Source organism: Brachionichthys hirsutus, unplaced genomic scaffold (assembly GCF_040956055.1).
Source record: "Brachionichthys hirsutus isolate HB-005 unplaced genomic scaffold, CSIRO-AGI_Bhir_v1 contig_729, whole genome shotgun sequence".
Taxonomy (NCBI): domain Eukaryota; kingdom Metazoa; phylum Chordata; class Actinopteri; order Lophiiformes; family Brachionichthyidae; genus Brachionichthys; species Brachionichthys hirsutus.
The window spans coordinates 18,647-36,128 of record NW_027180586.1 but is presented as its reverse complement, the minus strand read 5'-3'; the positions used below and the strand labels follow the sequence as shown (position 1 = coordinate 36,128).

Here is a 17,482-nt window from a genome sequence, read left to right as displayed (position 1 = left end):
TTATGGCAAATACACACAGAACTCGGTCTAAAATAGCATTAGCATAGCTAACAAGTAGCTGAAATGAGAGTACCGGACAGTAACCGACACCAACTGAATGACATCATCTGGACTCGGTACCGCTGAATCCAGATTTATCTCCTCAAATGCTTCAACCCAATCGTCCGGTGGCTTCAGCAGATGTTAGAATAGAATAGAATAGAACAGAACAGAATAAAACCTAGAATTACCGGCGCTTTTAACGGAGGTAGAATCTACCGGATCGTGTAACGTACCTCAGCACGTCCTCCTTAAGCGACTGCTCTGTCTGAGGTCTGGACGCGAATGACTCTCCTCGCTATGAGGAGCACAGGGGGGCGGGGGGCCGCGTGACGTCACCACACAATCTCCCAAGATGCACCACGGCGCCTGGAACGAACCATTGTGTGTGTAGAGGGTGCCTTTATCGTCAATAATGCTGCTACGTAATAACACTGTTTATTAAACGCAAAACCAACCAGTGTGTTTTTACTACATGCCTTTTGAGCTACTACATAGAGTTGAATAAATGATTTCATCAAACGATCAACACGTTTTAGTTTTTAAATGGATCGGAAGTCCTGCGTGTTTCTCGGATCAGCGCCGGCATCGTTCAGGATTCACCAAAAGCACAACGTTATCGTCATCTTGAACCATTCGCGTGCGCGTATAGCGCCTTGCTCAAGGGCGCCTCGGCAGTGCTCTGGATGCAGACTGGCCCCTCTCCAGTCAGCAGAGCTGGGACTCGAGCCGCTTCCCCGCCCAGGGCCCGAGCCACCGAGCCACTGCCTGAGCCGGACTCGTTGCTTTAGACGGGGGGGCGTTGTGTGGTTTGCATTCGGCGCAGCAAGCTGCCTCTTTGTTTGTCTGCTGTGTTTAACTACAGAAACGGAAGAAGCTGTCCCGGATCCAGCGCAGCGTCCTCCTGATGCTGCTGGGTCTTCTGCTCTTATTATTTGGACTGCTCTGCTCACCTAGCATCAGGTAACACACACACACACACACAGTGATAAATGCATGTCTGTGCTTGTGTGTTTACTAGATTTCACTAGTGGATGATTAAATATGAAAAGGCTTGTTTACACTGTTCTTTGTATCTATGCCAAGTGTCAGAATTGAGCCTCTTAGAATTTCGAACAAAATAAATCCTGTACATATTTGTGTGGTTTGTGGCACCTTGATATTCGTTTTATACTATACGATCACATGAAGACAATTTGTATTTTGCCTCTTTGTACAGAGAATTGCGTGTCATGTTGGAGATTTGGACATGCAGCTGTGCAGATTTACATTTATGTTTTTCTGTTGTTCTGACCAGAATAAATGCAACGAGTAGACGCTGTCAGACTACTGTCCTGCATCACCGCCACCAGCCTGCAATCCATACACGTTACATAAGCTAGCGTGTTTGTACAAGCAGATCCAGGATCAGCAGAGTAGATCGATCTGCTTCTCGTGGAGGCTCTACTGCTCGGCTTCAGACGTGCTGACCCTCGGCCTGTCTTCCTGTTCACTGTGTGTGTATGTGTGTGTGTGTGTGATTAGGGTTGGACGACTGGCTGGAGCTGAATGAGAGCTTCCTGAGGACCGTTCATCCAGATGTGAAGTCTGCGTTGGGTCAAGCTGTGGCTCCTGTGGCAGGACCACATGTGGGGCCAGCTCTGAGCCTCGATTCAGGTCCAGATTCTGAGGCCAAGCCCAGAGAACCAGACGCCCCCCTATGTGTCATCTATAAGTGTACCAAGTTACAAGTTGATGAGACATCAACTGAGACGGCCACGCTGAACACGCCGGTTCCAACCGCGTCTCTCTACGACCTTCCCTTCCCGAGATATGGCAAAAATAAAGCTTTGCACGCATGTGACGTCTACACCGTAAATCACATCAACCTGTCCGTCACCTCGGTTATAGCCCTATGTGTCATCTATAAGTGTACCGAGTTACAAGTTGATGAGACATTTGCTTGTGTGTATATTTATGCTGATTGTAAACTTCTGATGTTCGCTGTAGCGGCGCCATGTCTCCACAAGAGGGCAGCATTTTATATTGCGGCCGTTTCTGGAATGAAACCGGAAACCGGAAATGTCCCAAACTCCGTTCATTTCTTCGAAGTATCGCGAGAACGGTACGTTGTAGAGACTTGGAAACCTGGTCTACCCAACATCACTGGTCACTGAAGTGGCCGCGTTTGCCCTCCTGTGGCTGTTTCTGGAATAACACCGGAAATGTTCCAAACATTTGAAATCAAAATATCGCGTTAACCGTACGTTGTAGAGACTTGAGAAGTGGGTCTACCCACCATAATTCGGCTATGCTGAACACGCCGGTCCAACCCCCGCCTCTGTACGACCTTCCGTTCCTGAGATATGACGAAATTAAACCTTTACACGTCCATCACGTCGTCATTCTTAGTCACAGCCACCTTTCCGTCACGTCAGTTCCAGCCACATATGTCATCTATAAGTGTGCCACGTTACAAGTTGTTATGACATTTATTTGTGTGCATATTTATGCTTTTTGTCAGCTTCAGACGCTCACTGAAGCGGCCGCATTCGCCCTCCTGTGGCTGTTTCTGGAATAACACCGGAAATGTTCCAAACATTTGAAATCAAAATATCGCGTTAACCGTACGTTGTAGAGACTTGAGAAGTGGGTCTACCCACCATAATTCGGCTATGCTGAACACGCCGGTCCAACCCCCGCCTCTGTACGACCTTCCGTTCCTGAGATATGACGAAATTAAACCTTTACACGTCCATCACGTCGTCATTCTTAGTCACAGCCACCTTTCCGTCACGTCAGTTCCAGCCACATATGTCATCTATAAGTGTGCCAAGTTACAAGTTGTTATGACATTTATTTGTGTGCATATTTATGCTTTTTGTCAGCTTCAGACGCTCACTGAAGCGGCCGCATTCGCCCTCCTGTGGCTGTTTCTGGAATAACACCGGAAATGTTCCAAACATTTGAAATCAAAATATCGCGTTAACCGTACGTTGTAGAGACTTGAGAAGTGGGTCTACCCACCATAATTCGGCTATGCTGATCACGCCGGTCCAACCCCCGCCTCTGTACGACCTTCCGTTCCTGAGATATGACGAAATTAAACCTTTACACGTCCATCACGTCGTCATTCTTAGTCACAGCCACCTTTCCGTCACGTCAGTTCCAGCCACATATGTCATCTATAAGTGTGCCAAGTTACAAGTTGTTATGACATTTATTTGTGTGCATATTTATGCTTTTTGTCAGCTTCAGACGCTCACTGAAGCGCCCGCATTCGCCCTCCTGTGGCCGTTTCTGGAATAACACCGGAAATGTTCCAAACATTTGAAATCAAAATATCGCGTTAACCGTACGTTGTAGAGACTTGAGAAGTGGGTCTACCCCCCATAATTCGGCTATGCTGAACACGCCGGTCCAACCCCCGCCTCTGTACGACCTTCCGTTCCTGAGATATGACGAAATTAAACCTTTACACGTCCATCACGTCGTCATTCTTAGTCACAGCCACCTTTCCGTCACGTCAGTTCCAGCCACATATGTCATCTATAAGTGTGCCAAGTTACAAGTTGTTATGACATTTATTTGTGTGCATATTTATGCTTTTTGTCAGCTTCAGACGCTCACTGAAGCGGCCGCATTCGCCCTCCTGTGGCCGTTTCTGGTGTTAAACCTTTCCGGTTCTGGTCTCCGAACCTTGGTTGGGAGACACCGGGGAGACGTCTTCTCCAGGGCCGGGGGGCAGCTCGTCCTCCGGGGTTAACCTCCCGACTTCTTCACGCTGGGGGAGAGGGCTGAATTGCAGCAATACAGGACGCCAGACGTGCTGAATTGCTGAAGCTACTTTATTCTCTTTTTGCACTCAAAACAAGCCTCCCTTTTCCTCTATCGATATCCCCGTCTCTCTCCTCGTTCTGTCTCTCGCTTCCTCTCGCACGCCCCCTCTCTCTCTCTCTCTCTTCCACTCACTTTCCTTTCGCCCCGGCTGCGCGCGCACACACACACACGCATCCACATCTCACAACACTGGAATAACACCGGAAATGTTCCAAACATTTGAAATCAAAATATCGCGTTAACCGTACGTTGTAGAGACTTGAGAAGTGGGTCTACCCCCCATAATTCGGCTATGCTGAACACGCCGGTCCAACCCCCGCCTCTGTACGACCTTCCGTTCCTGAGATATGACGAAATTAAACCTTTACACGTCCATCACGTCGTCATTCTTAGTCACAGCCACCTTTCCGTCACGTCAGTTCCAGCCACATATGTCATCTATAAGTGTGCCAAGTTACAAGTTGTTATGACATTTATTTGTGTGCATATTTATGCTTTTTGTCAGCTTCAGACGCTCACTGAAGCGCCCGCATTCGCCCTCCTGTGGCTGTTTCTGGAATAACACCGGAAATGTTCCAAACATTTGAAATCAAAATATCGCGTTAACCGTACGTTGTAGAGACTTGAGAAGTGGGTCTACCCCCCATAATTCGGCTATGCTGAACACACCGGTCCAACCCCCGCCTCTGTACGACCTTCCGTTCCTGAGATATGACGAAATTAAACCTTTACACGTCCATCACGTCGTCATTCTTAGTCACAGCCACCTTTCCGTCACGTCAGTTCCAGCCACATATGTCATCTATAAGTGTGCCAAGTTACAAGTTGTTATGACATTTATTTGTGTGCATATTTATGCTTTTTGTCAGCTTCAGACGCTCACTGAAGCGCCCGCATTCGCCCTCCTGTGGCTGTTTCTGGAATAACACCGGAAATGTTCCAAACATTTGAAATCAAAATATCGCGTTAACCGTACGTTGTAGAGACTTGAGAAGTGGGTCTACCCACCATAATTCGGCTATGCTGAACACGCCGGTCCAACCCCCGCCTCTGTACGACCTTCCGTTCCTGAGATATGACGAAATTAAACCTTTACACGTCCATCACGTCGTCATTCTTAGTCACAGCCACCTTTCCGTCACGTCAGTTCCAGCCACATATGTCATCTATAAGTGTGCCAAGTTACAAGTTGTTATGACATTTATTTGTGTGCATATTTATGCTTTTTGTCAGCTTCAGACGCTCACTGAAGCGGCCGCATTCGCCCTCCTGTGGCCGTTTCTGGAATAACACCGGAAATGTTCCAAACATTTGAAATCAAAATATCGCGTTAACCGTACGTTGTAGAGACTTGAGAAGTGGGTCTACCCCCCATAATTCGGCTATGCTGAACACGCCGGTCCAACCCCCGCCTCTGTACGACCTTCCGTTCCTGAGATATGACGAAATTAAACCTTTACACGTCCATCACGTCGTCATTCTTAGTCACAGCCACCTTTCCGTCACGTCAGTTCCAGCCACATATGTCATCTATAAGTGTGCCAAGTTACAAGTTGTTATGACATTTATTTGTGTGCATATTTATGCTTTTTGTCAGCTTCAGACGCTCACTGAAGCGCCCGCATTCGCCCTCCTGTGGCTGTTTCTGGAATAACACCGGAAATGTTCCAAACATTTGAAATCAAAATATCGCGTTAACCGTACGTTGTAGAGACTTGAGAAGTGGGTCTACCCCCCATAATTCGGCTATGCTGAACACGCCGGTCCAACCCCCGCCTCTGTACGACCTTCCGTTCCTGAGATATGACGAAATTAAACCTTTACACGTCCATCACGTCGTCATTCTTAGTCACAGCCACCTTTCCGTCACGTCAGTTCCAGCCACATATGTCATCTATAAGTGTGCCAAGTTACAAGTTGTTATGACATTTATTTGTGTGCATATTTATGCTTTTTGTCAGCTTCAGACGCTCACTGAAGCGCCCGCATTCGCCCTCCTGTGGCCGTTTCTGGAATAACACCGGAAATGTTCCAAACATTTGAAATCAAAATATCGCGTTAACCGTACGTTGTAGAGACTTGAGAAGTGGGTCTACCCCCCATAATTCGGCTATGCTGAACACGCCGGTCCAACCCCCGCCTCTGTACGACCTTCCGTTCCTGAGATATGACGAAATTAAACCTTCACACGTCCATCACGTCGTCATTCTTAGTCACAGCCACCTTTCCGTCACGTCAGTTCCAGCCACATATGTCATCTATAAGTGTGCCAAGTTACAAGTTGTTATGACATTTATTTGTGTGCATATTTATGCTTTTTGTCAGCTTCAGACGCTCACTGAAGCGGCCGCATTCGCCCTCCTGTGGCCGTTTCTGGAATAACACCGGAAATGTTCCAAACATTTGAAATCAAAATATCGCGTTAACCGTACGTTGTAGAGACTTGAGAAGTGGGTCTACCCCCCATAATTCGGCTATGCTGAACACGCCGGTCCAACCCCCGCCTCTGTACGACCTTCCGTTCCTGAGATATGACGAAATTAAACCTTTACACGTCCATCACGTCGTCATTCTTAGTCACAGCCACCTTTCCGTCACGTCAGTTCCAGCCACATATGTCATCTATAAGTGTGCCAAGTTACAAGTTGTTATGACATTTATTTGTGTGCATATTTATGCTTTTTGTCAGCTTCAGACGCTCACTGAAGCGCCCGCATTCGCCCTCCTGTGGCTGTTTCTGGAATAACACCGGAAATGTTCCAAACATTTGAAATCAAAATATCGCGTTAACCGTACGTTGTAGAGACTTGAGAAGTGGGTCTACCCCCCATAATTCGGCTATGCTGAACACACCGGTCCAACCCCCGCCTCTGTACGACCTTCCGTTCCTGAGATATGACGAAATTAAACCTTTACACGTCCATCACGTCGTCATTCTTAGTCACAGCCACCTTTCCGTCACGTCAGTTCCAGCCACATATGTCATCTATAAGTGTGCCAAGTTACAAGTTGTTATGACATTTATTTGTGTGCATATTTATGCTTTTTGTCAGCTTCAGACGCTCACTGAAGCGGCCGCATTCGCCCTCCTGTGGCTGTTTCTGGAATAACACCGGAAATGTTCCAAACATTTGAAATCAAAATATCGCGTTAACCGTACATTGTAGAGACTTGAGAAGTGGGTCTACCCACCATAATTCGGCTATGCTGAACACGCCGGTCCAACCCCCGCCTCTGTACGACCTTCCGTTCCTGAGATATGACGAAATTAAACCTTTACACGTCCATCACGTCGTCATTCTTAGTCACAGCCACCTTTCCGTCACGTCAGTTCCAGCCACATATGTCATCTATAAGTGTGCCAAGTTACAAGTTGTTATGACATTTATTTGTGTGCATATTTATGCTTTTTGTCAGCTTCAGACGCTCACTGAAGCGCCCGCATTCGCCCTCCTGTGGCTGTTTCTGGAATAACACCGGAAATGTTCCAAACATTTGAAATCAAAATATCGCGTTAACCGTACGTTGTAGAGACTTGAGAAGTGGGTCTACCCCCCATAATTCGGCTATGCTGAACACGCCGGTCCAACCCCCGCCTCTGTACGACCTTCCGTTCCTGAGATATGACGAAATTAAACCTTTACACGTCCATCACGTCGTCATTCTTAGTCACAGCCACCTTTCCGTCACGTCAGTTCCAGCCACATATGTCATCTATAAGTGTGCCAAGTTACAAGTTGTTATGACATTTATTTGTGTGCATATTTATGCTTTTTGTCAGCTTCAGACGCTCACTGAAGCGCCCGCATTCGCCCTCCTGTGGCTGTTTCTGGAATAACACCGGAAATGTTCCAAACATTTGAAATCAAAATATCGCGTTAACCGTACGTTGTAGAGACTTGAGAAGTGGGTCTACCCCCCATAATTCGGCTATGCTGAACACGCCGGTCCAACCCCCGCCTCTGTACGACCTTCCGTTCCTGAGATATGACGAAATTAAACCTTTACACGTCCATCACGTCGTCATTCTTAGTCACAGCCACCTTTCCGTCACGTCAGTTCCAGCCACATATGTCATCTATAAGTGTGCCAAGTTACAAGTTGTTATGACATTTATTTGTGTGCATATTTATGCTTTTTGTCAGCTTCAGACGCTCACTGAAGCGGCCGCATTCGCCCTCCTGTGGCTGTTTCTGGAATAACACCGGAAATGTTCCAAACATTTGAAATCAAAATATCGCGTTAACCGTACATTGTAGAGACTTGAGAAGTGGGTCTACCCACCATAATTCGGCTATGCTGAACACGCCGGTCCAACCCCCGCCTCTGTACGACCTTCCGTTCCTGAGATATGACGAAATTAAACCTTTACACGTCCATCACGTCGTCATTCTTAGTCACAGCCACCTTTCCGTCACGTCAGTTCCAGCCACATATGTCATCTATAAGTGTGCCAAGTTACAAGTTGTTATGACATTTATTTGTGTGCATATTTATGCTTTTTGTCAGCTTCAGACGCTCACTGAAGCGCCCGCATTCGCCCTCCTGTGGCTGTTTCTGGAATAACACCGGAAATGTTCCAAACATTTGAAATCAAAATATCGCGTTAACCGTACGTTGTAGAGACTTGAGAAGTGGGTCTACCCCCCATAATTCGGCTATGCTGAACACGCCGGTCCAACCCCCGCCTCTGTACGACCTTCCGTTCCTGAGATATGACGAAATTAAACCTTTACACGTCCATCACGTCGTCATTCTTAGTCACAGCCACCTTTCCGTCACGTCAGTTCCAGCCACATATGTCATCTATAAGTGTGCCAAGTTACAAGTTGTTATGACATTTATTTGTGTGCATATTTATGCTTTTTGTCAGCTTCAGACGCTCACTGAAGCGCCCGCATTCGCCCTCCTGTGGCTGTTTCTGGAATAACACCGGAAATGTTCCAAACATTTGAAATCAAAATATCGCGTTAACCGTACGTTGTAGAGACTTGAGAAGTGGGTCTACCCCCCATAATTCGGCTATGCTGAACACACCGGTCCAACCCCCGCCTCTGTACGACCTTCCGTTCCTGAGATATGACGAAATTAAACCTTTACACGTCCATCACGTCGTCATTCTTAGTCACAGCCACCTTTCCGTCACGTCAGTTCCAGCCACATATGTCATCTATAAGTGTGCCAAGTTACAAGTTGTTATGACATTTATTTGTGTGCATATTTATGCTTTTTGTCAGCTTCAGACGCTCACTGAAGCGGCCGCATTCGCCCTCCTGTGGCTGTTTCTGGAATAACACCGGAAATGTTCCAAACATTTGAAATCAAAATATCGCGTTAACCGTACATTGTAGAGACTTGAGAAGTGGGTCTACCCACCATAATTCGGCTATGCTGAACACGCCGGTCCAACCCCCGCCTCTGTACGACCTTCCGTTCCTGAGATATGACGAAATTAAACCTTTACACGTCCATCACGTCGTCATTCTTAGTCACAGCCACCTTTCCGTCACGTCAGTTCCAGCCACATATGTCATCTATAAGTGTGCCAAGTTACAAGTTGTTATGACATTTATTTGTGTGCATATTTATGCTTTTTGTCAGCTTCAGACGCTCACTGAAGCGCCCGCATTCGCCCTCCTGTGGCTGTTTCTGGAATAACACCGGAAATGTTCCAAACATTTGAAATCAAAATATCGCGTTAACCGTACGTTGTAGAGACTTGAGAAGTGGGTCTACCCACCATAATTCGGCTATGCTGAACACGCCGGTCCAACCCCCGCCTCTGTACGACCTTCCGTTCCTGAGATATGACGAAATTAAACCTTTACACGTCCATCACGTCGTCATTCTTAGTCACAGCCACCTTTCCGTCACGTCAGTTCCAGCCACATATGTCATCTATAAGTATGCCAAGTTACAAGTTGTTATGACATTTATTTGTGTGCATATTTATGCTTTTTGTCAGCTTCAGACGCTCACTGAAGCGCCCGCATTCGCCCTCCTGTGGCCGTTTCTGGAATAACACCGGAAATGTTCCAAACATTTGAAATCAAAATATCGCGTTAACCGTACGTTGTAGAGACTTGAGAAGTGGGTCTACCCACCATAATTCGGCTATGCTGAACACGCCGGTCCAACCCCCGCCTCTGTACGACCTTCCGTTCCTGAGATATGACGAAATTAAACCTTTACACGTCCATCACGTCGTCATTCTTAGTCACAGCCACCTTTCCGTCACGTCAGTTCCAGCCACATATGTCATCTATAAGTGTGCCAAGTTACAAGTTGTTATGACATTTATTTGTGTGCATATTTATGCTTTTTGTCAGCTTCAGACGCTCACTGAAGCGGCCGCATTCGCCCTCCTGTGGCTGTTTCTGGAATAACACCGGAAATGTTCCAAACATTTGAAATCAAAATATCGCGTTAACCGTACATTGTAGAGACTTGAGAAGTGGGTCTACCCACCATAATTCGGCTATGCTGAACACGCCGGTCCAACCCCCGCCTCTGTACGACCTTCCGTTCCTGAGATATGACGAAATTAAACCTTTACACGTCCATCACGTCGTCATTCTTAGTCACAGCCACCTTTCCGTCACGTCAGTTCCAGCCACATATGTCATCTATAAGTGTGCCAAGTTACAAGTTGTTATGACATTTATTTGTGTGCATATTTATGCTTTTTGTCAGCTTCAGACGCTCACTGAAGCGCCCGCATTCGCCCTCCTGTGGCTGTTTCTGGAATAACACCGGAAATGTTCCAAACATTTGAAGTCAAAATATCGCGTTAACCGTACGTTGTAGAGACTTGAGAAGTGGGTCTACCCCCCATAATTCGGCTATGCTGAACACGCCGGTCCAACCCCCGCCTCTGTACGACCTTCCGTTCCTGAGATATGACGAAATTAAACCTTTACACGTCCATCACGTCGTCATTCTTAGTCACAGCCACCTTTCCGTCACGTCAGTTCCAGCCACATATGTCATCTATAAGTGTGCCAAGTTACAAGTTGTTATGACATTTATTTGTGTGCATATTTATGCTTTTTGTCAGCTTCAGACGCTCACTGAAGCGGCCGCATTCGCCCTCCTGTGGCTGTTTCTGGAATAACACCGGAAATGTTCCAAACATTTGAAATCAAAATATCGCGTTAACCGTACATTGTAGAGACTTGAGAAGTGGGTCTACCCACCATAATTCGGCTATGCTGAACACGCCGGTCCAACCCCCGCCTCTGTACGACCTTCCGTTCCTGAGATATGACGAAATTAAACCTTTACACGTCCATCACGTCGTCATTCTTAGTCACAGCCACCTTTCCGTCACGTCAGTTCCAGCCACATATGTCATCTATAAGTGTGCCAAGTTACAAGTTGTTATGACATTTATTTGTGTGCATATTTATGCTTTTTGTCAGCTTCAGACGCTCACTGAAGCGCCCGCATTCGCCCTCCTGTGGCTGTTTCTGGAATAACACCGGAAATGTTCCAAACATTTGAAATCAAAATATCGCGTTAACCGTACGTTGTAGAGACTTGAGAAGTGGGTCTACCCACCATAATTCGGCTATGCTGAACACGCCGGTCCAACCCCCGCCTCTGTACGACCTTCCGTTCCTGAGATATGACGAAATTAAACCTTTACACGTCCATCACGTCGTCATTCTTAGTCACAGCCACCTTTCCGTCACGTCAGTTCCAGCCACATATGTCATCTATAAGTGTGCCAAGTTACAAGTTGTTATGACATTTATTTGTGTGCATATTTATGCTTTTTGTCAGCTTCAGACGCTCACTGAAGCGGCCGCATTCGCCCTCCTGTGGCCGTTTCTGGAATAACACCGGAAATGTTCCAAACATTTGAAATCAAAATATCGCGTTAACCGTACGTTGTAGAGACTTGAGAAGTGGGTCTACCCCCCATAATTCGGCTATGCTGAACACGCCGGTCCAACCCCCGCCTCTGTACGACCTTCCGTTCCTGAGATATGACGAAATTAAACCTTTACACGTCCATCACGTCGTCATTCTTAGTCACAGCCACCTTTCCGTCACGTCAGTTCCAGCCACATATGTCATCTATAAGTGTGCCAAGTTACAAGTTGTTATGACATTTATTTGTGTGCATATTTATGCTTTTTGTCAGCTTCAGACGCTCACTGAAGCGCCCGCATTCGCCCTCCTGTGGCTGTTTCTGGAATAACACCGGAAATGTTCCAAACATTTGAAATCAAAATATCGCGTTAACCGTACGTTGTAGAGACTTGAGAAGTGGGTCTACCCCCCATAATTCGGCTATGCTGAACACGCCGGTCCAACCCCCGCCTCTGTACGACCTTCCGTTCCTGAGATATGACGAAATTAAACCTTTACACGTCCATCACGTCGTCATTCTTAGTCACAGCCACCTTTCCGTCACGTCAGTTCCAGCCACATATGTCATCTATAAGTGTGCCAAGTTACAAGTTGTTATGACATTTATTTGTGTGCATATTTATGCTTTTTGTCAGCTTCAGACGCTCACTGAAGCGCCCGCATTCGCCCTCCTGTGGCTGTTTCTGGAATAACACCGGAAATGTTCCAAACATTTGAAATCAAAATATCGCGTTAACCGTACGTTGTAGAGACTTGAGAAGTGGGTCTACCCCCCATAATTCGGCTATGCTGAACACGCCGGTCCAACCCCCGCCTCTGTACGATCTTCCGTTCCTGAGATATGACGAAATTAAACCTTTACACGTCCATCACGTCGTCATTCTTAGTCACAGCCACCTTTCCGTCACGTCAGTTCCAGCCACATATGTCATCTATAAGTGTGCCAAGTTACAAGTTGTTATGACATTTATTTGTGTGCATATTTATGCTTTTTGTCAGCTTCAGACGCTCACTGAAGCGCCCGCATTCGCCCTCCTGTGGCTGTTTCTGGAATAACACCGGAAATGTTCCAAACATTTGAAATCAAAATATCGCGTTAACCGTACGTTGTAGAGACTTGAGAAGTGGGTCTACCCACCATAATTCGGCTATGCTGAACACGCCGGTCCAACCCCCGCCTCTGTACGACCTTCCGTTCCTGAGATATGACGAAATTAAACCTTTACACGTCCATCACGTCGTCATTCTTAGTCACAGCCACCTTTCCGTCACGTCAGTTCCAGCCACATATGTCATCTATAAGTGTGCCAAGTTACAAGTTGTTATGACATTTATTTGTGTGCATATTTATGCTTTTTGTCAGCTTCAGACGCTCACTGAAGCGGCCGCATTCGCCCTCCTGTGGCCGTTTCTGGAATAACACCGGAAATGTTCCAAACATTTGAAATCAAAATATCGCGTTAACCGTACGTTGTAGAGACTTGAGAAGTGGGTCTACCCCCCATAATTCGGCTATGCTGAACACGCCGGTCCAACCCCCGCCTCTGTACGACCTTCCGTTCCTGAGATATGACGAAATTAAACCTTTACACGTCCATCACGTCGTCATTCTTAGTCACAGCCACCTTTCCGTCACGTCAGTTCCAGCCACATATGTCATCTATAAGTGTGCCAAGTTACAAGTTGTTATGACATTTATTTGTGTGCATATTTATGCTTTTTGTCAGCTTCAGACGCTCACTGAAGCGCCCGCATTCGCCCTCCTGTGGCTGTTTCTGGAATAACACCGGAAATGTTCCAAACATTTGAAATCAAAATATCGCGTTAACCGTACGTTGTAGAGACTTGAGAAGTGGGTCTACCCACCATAATTCGGCTATGCTGAACACGCCGGTCCAACCCCCGCCTCTGTACGACCTTCCGTTCCTGAGATATGACGAAATTAAACCTTTACACGTCCATCACGTCGTCATTCTTAGTCACAGCCACCTTTCCGTCACGTCAGTTCCAGCCACATATGTCATCTATAAGTGTGCCAAGTTACAAGTTGTTATGACATTTATTTGTGTGCATATTTATGCTTTTTGTCAGCTTCAGACGCTCACTGAAGCGGCCGCATTCGCCCTCCTGTGGCTGTTTCTGGAATAACACCGGAAATGTTCCAAACATTTGAAATCAAAATATCGCGTTAACCGTACATTGTAGAGACTTGAGAAGTGGGTCTACCCACCATAATTCGGCTATGCTGAACACGCCGGTCCAACCCCCGCCTCTGTACGACCTTCCGTTCCTGAGATATGACGAAATTAAACCTTTACACGTCCATCACGTCGTCATTCTTAGTCACAGCCACCTTTCCGTCACGTCAGTTCCAGCCACATATGTCATCTATAAGTGTGCCAAGTTACAAGTTGTTATGACATTTATTTGTGTGCATATTTATGCTTTTTGTCAGCTTCAGACGCTCACTGAAGCGCCCGCATTCGCCCTCCTGTGGCTGTTTCTGGAATAACACCGGAAATGTTCCAAACATTTGAAATCAAAATATCGCGTTAACCGTACGTTGTAGAGACTTGAGAAGTGGGTCTACCCACCATAATTCGGCTATGCTGAACACGCCGGTCCAACCCCCGCCTCTGTACGACCTTCCGTTCCTGAGATATGACGAAATTAAACCTTTACACGTCCATCACGTCGTCATTCTTAGTCACAGCCACCTTTCCGTCACGTCAGTTCCAGCCACATATGTCATCTATAAGTGTGCCAAGTTACAAGTTGTTATGACATTTATTTGTGTGCATATTTATGCTTTTTGTCAGCTTCAGACGCTCACTGAAGCGGCCGCATTCGCCCTCCTGTGGCCGTTTCTGGAATAACACCGGAAATGTTCCAAACATTTGAAATCAAAATATCGCGTTAACCGTACGTTGTAGAGACTTGAGAAGTGGGTCTACCCCCCATAATTCGGCTATGCTGAACACGCCGGTCCAACCCCCGCCTCTGTACGACCTTCCGTTCCTGAGATATGACGAAATTAAACCTTTACACGTCCATCACGTCGTCATTCTTAGTCACAGCCACCTTTCCGTCACGTCAGTTCCAGCCACATATGTCATCTATAAGTGTGCCAAGTTACAAGTTGTTATGACATTTATTTGTGTGCATATTTATGCTTTTTGTCAGCTTCAGACGCTCACTGAAGCGCCCGCATTCGCCCTCCTGTGGCTGTTTCTGGAATAACACCGGAAATGTTCCAAACATTTGAAATCAAAATATCGCGTTAACCGTACGTTGTAGAGACTTGAGAAGTGGGTCTACCCCCCATAATTCGGCTATGCTGAACACGCCGGTCCAACCCCCGCCTCTGTACGACCTTCCGTTCCTGAGATATGACGAAATTAAACCTTTACACGTCCATCACGTCGTCATTCTTAGTCACAGCCACCTTTCCGTCACGTCAGTTCCAGCCACATATGTCATCTATAAGTGTGCCAAGTTACAAGTTGTTATGACATTTATTTGTGTGCATATTTATGCTTTTTGTCAGCTTCAGACGCTCACTGAAGCGCCCGCATTCGCCCTCCTGTGGCTGTTTCTGGAATAACACCGGAAATGTTCCAAACATTTGAAATCAAAATATCGCGTTAACCGTACGTTGTAGAGACTTGAGAAGTGGGTCTACCCCCCATAATTCGGCTATGCTGAACACGCCGGTCCAACCCCCGCCTCTGTACGACCTTCCGTTCCTGAGATATGACGAAATTAAACCTTTACACGTCCATCACGTCGTCATTCTTAGTCACAGCCACCTTTCCGTCACGTCAGTTCCAGCCACATATGTCATCTATAAGTGTGCCAAGTTACAAGTTGTTATGACATTTATTTGTGTGCATATTTATGCTTTTTGTCAGCTTCAGACGCTCACTGAAGCGGCCGCATTCGCCCTCCTGTGGCCGTTTCTGGAATAACACCGGAAATGTTCCAAACATTTGAAATCAAAATATCGCGTTAACCGTACGTTGTAGAGACTTGAGAAGTGGGTCTACCCCCCATAATTCGGCTATGCTGAACACGCCGGTCCAACCCCCGCCTCTGTACGACCTTCCGTTCCTGAGATATGACGAAATTAAACCTTTACACGTCCATCACGTCGTCATTCTTAGTCACAGCCACCTTTCCGTCACGTCAGTTCCAGCCACATATGTCATCTATAAGTGTGCCAAGTTACAAGTTGTTATGACATTTATTTGTGTGCATATTTATGCTTTTTGTCAGCTTCAGACGCTCACTGAAGCGCCCGCATTCGCCCTCCTGTGGCTGTTTCTGGAATAACACCGGAAATGTTCCAAACATTTGAAATCAAAATATCGCGTTAACCGTACGTTGTAGAGACTTGAGAAGTGGGTCTACCCACCATAATTCGGCTATGCTGAACACGCCGGTCCAACCCCCGCCTCTGTACGACCTTCCGTTCCTGAGATATGACGAAATTAAACCTTTACACGTCCATCACGTCGTCATTCTTAGTCACAGCCACCTTTCCGTCACGTCAGTTCCAGCCACATATGTCATCTATAAGTGTGCCAAGTTACAAGTTGTTATGACATTTATTTGTGTGCATATTTATGCTTTTTGTCAGCTTCAGACGCTCACTGAAGCGGCCGCATTCGCCCTCCTGTGGCCGTTTCTGGAATAACACCGGAAATGTTCCAAACATTTGAAATCAAAATATCGCGTTAACCGTACGTTGTAGAGACTTGAGAAGTGGGTCTACCCCCCATAATTCGGCTATGCTGAACACGCCGGTCCAACCCCCGCCTCTGTACGACCTTCCGTTCCTGAGATATGACGAAATTAAACCTTTACACGTCCATCACGTCGTCATTCTTAGTCACAGCCACCTTTCCGTCACGTCAGTTCCAGCCACATATGTCATCTATAAGTGTGCCAAGTTACAAGTTGTTATGACATTTATTTGTGTGCATATTTATGCTTTTTGTCAGCTTCAGACGCTCACTGAAGCGCCCGCATTCGCCCTCCTGTGGCTGTTTCTGGAATAACACCGGAAATGTTCCAAACATTTGAAATCAAAATATCGCGTTAACCGTACATTGTAGAGACTTGAGAAGTGGGTCTACCCACCATAATTCGGCTATGCTGAACACGCCGGTCCAACCCCCGCCTCTGTACGACCTTCCGTTCCTGAGATATGACGAAATTAAACCTTTACACGTCCATCACGTCGTCATTCTTAGTCACAGCCACCTTTCCGTCACGTCAGTTCCAGCCACATATGTCATCTATAAGTGTGCCAAGTTACAAGTTGTTATGACATTTATTTGTGTGCATATTTATGCTTTTTGTCAGCTTCAGACGCTCACTGAAGCGCCCGCATTCGCCCTCCTGTGGCTGTTTCTGGAATAACACCGGAAATGTTCCAAACATTTGAAATCAAAATATCGCGTTAACCGTACGTTGTAGAGACTTGAGAAGTGGGTCTACCCCCCATAATTCGGCTATGCTGAACACGCCGGTCCAACCCCCGCCTCTGTACGACCTTCCGTTCCTGAGATATGACGAAATTAAACCTTTACACGTCCATCACGTCGTCATTCTTAGTCACAGCCACCTTTCCGTCACGTCAGTTCCAGCCACATATGTCATCTATAAGTGTGCCAAGTTACAAGTTGTTATGACATTTATTTGTGTGCATATTTATGCTTTTTGTCAGCTTCAGACGCTCACT

At 46.5% G+C, this 17,482-nt stretch overlaps 1 long non-coding RNA gene across 1 annotated transcript; it reads left to right on the top strand.

The window, feature by feature from the left end:
- Nucleotides 1-646: 646 nt before the first annotated feature.
- LOC137916055 (uncharacterized) lies at nucleotides 647-1,900 on the top strand. Its single transcript, XR_011106461.1, has 2 exons — nucleotides 647-1,002; nucleotides 1,564-1,900. It is a non-coding gene; the product is annotated as an uncharacterized lncRNA (long non-coding RNA).
- The last annotated feature ends 15,582 nt before the right edge of the window (nucleotides 1,901-17,482 follow it).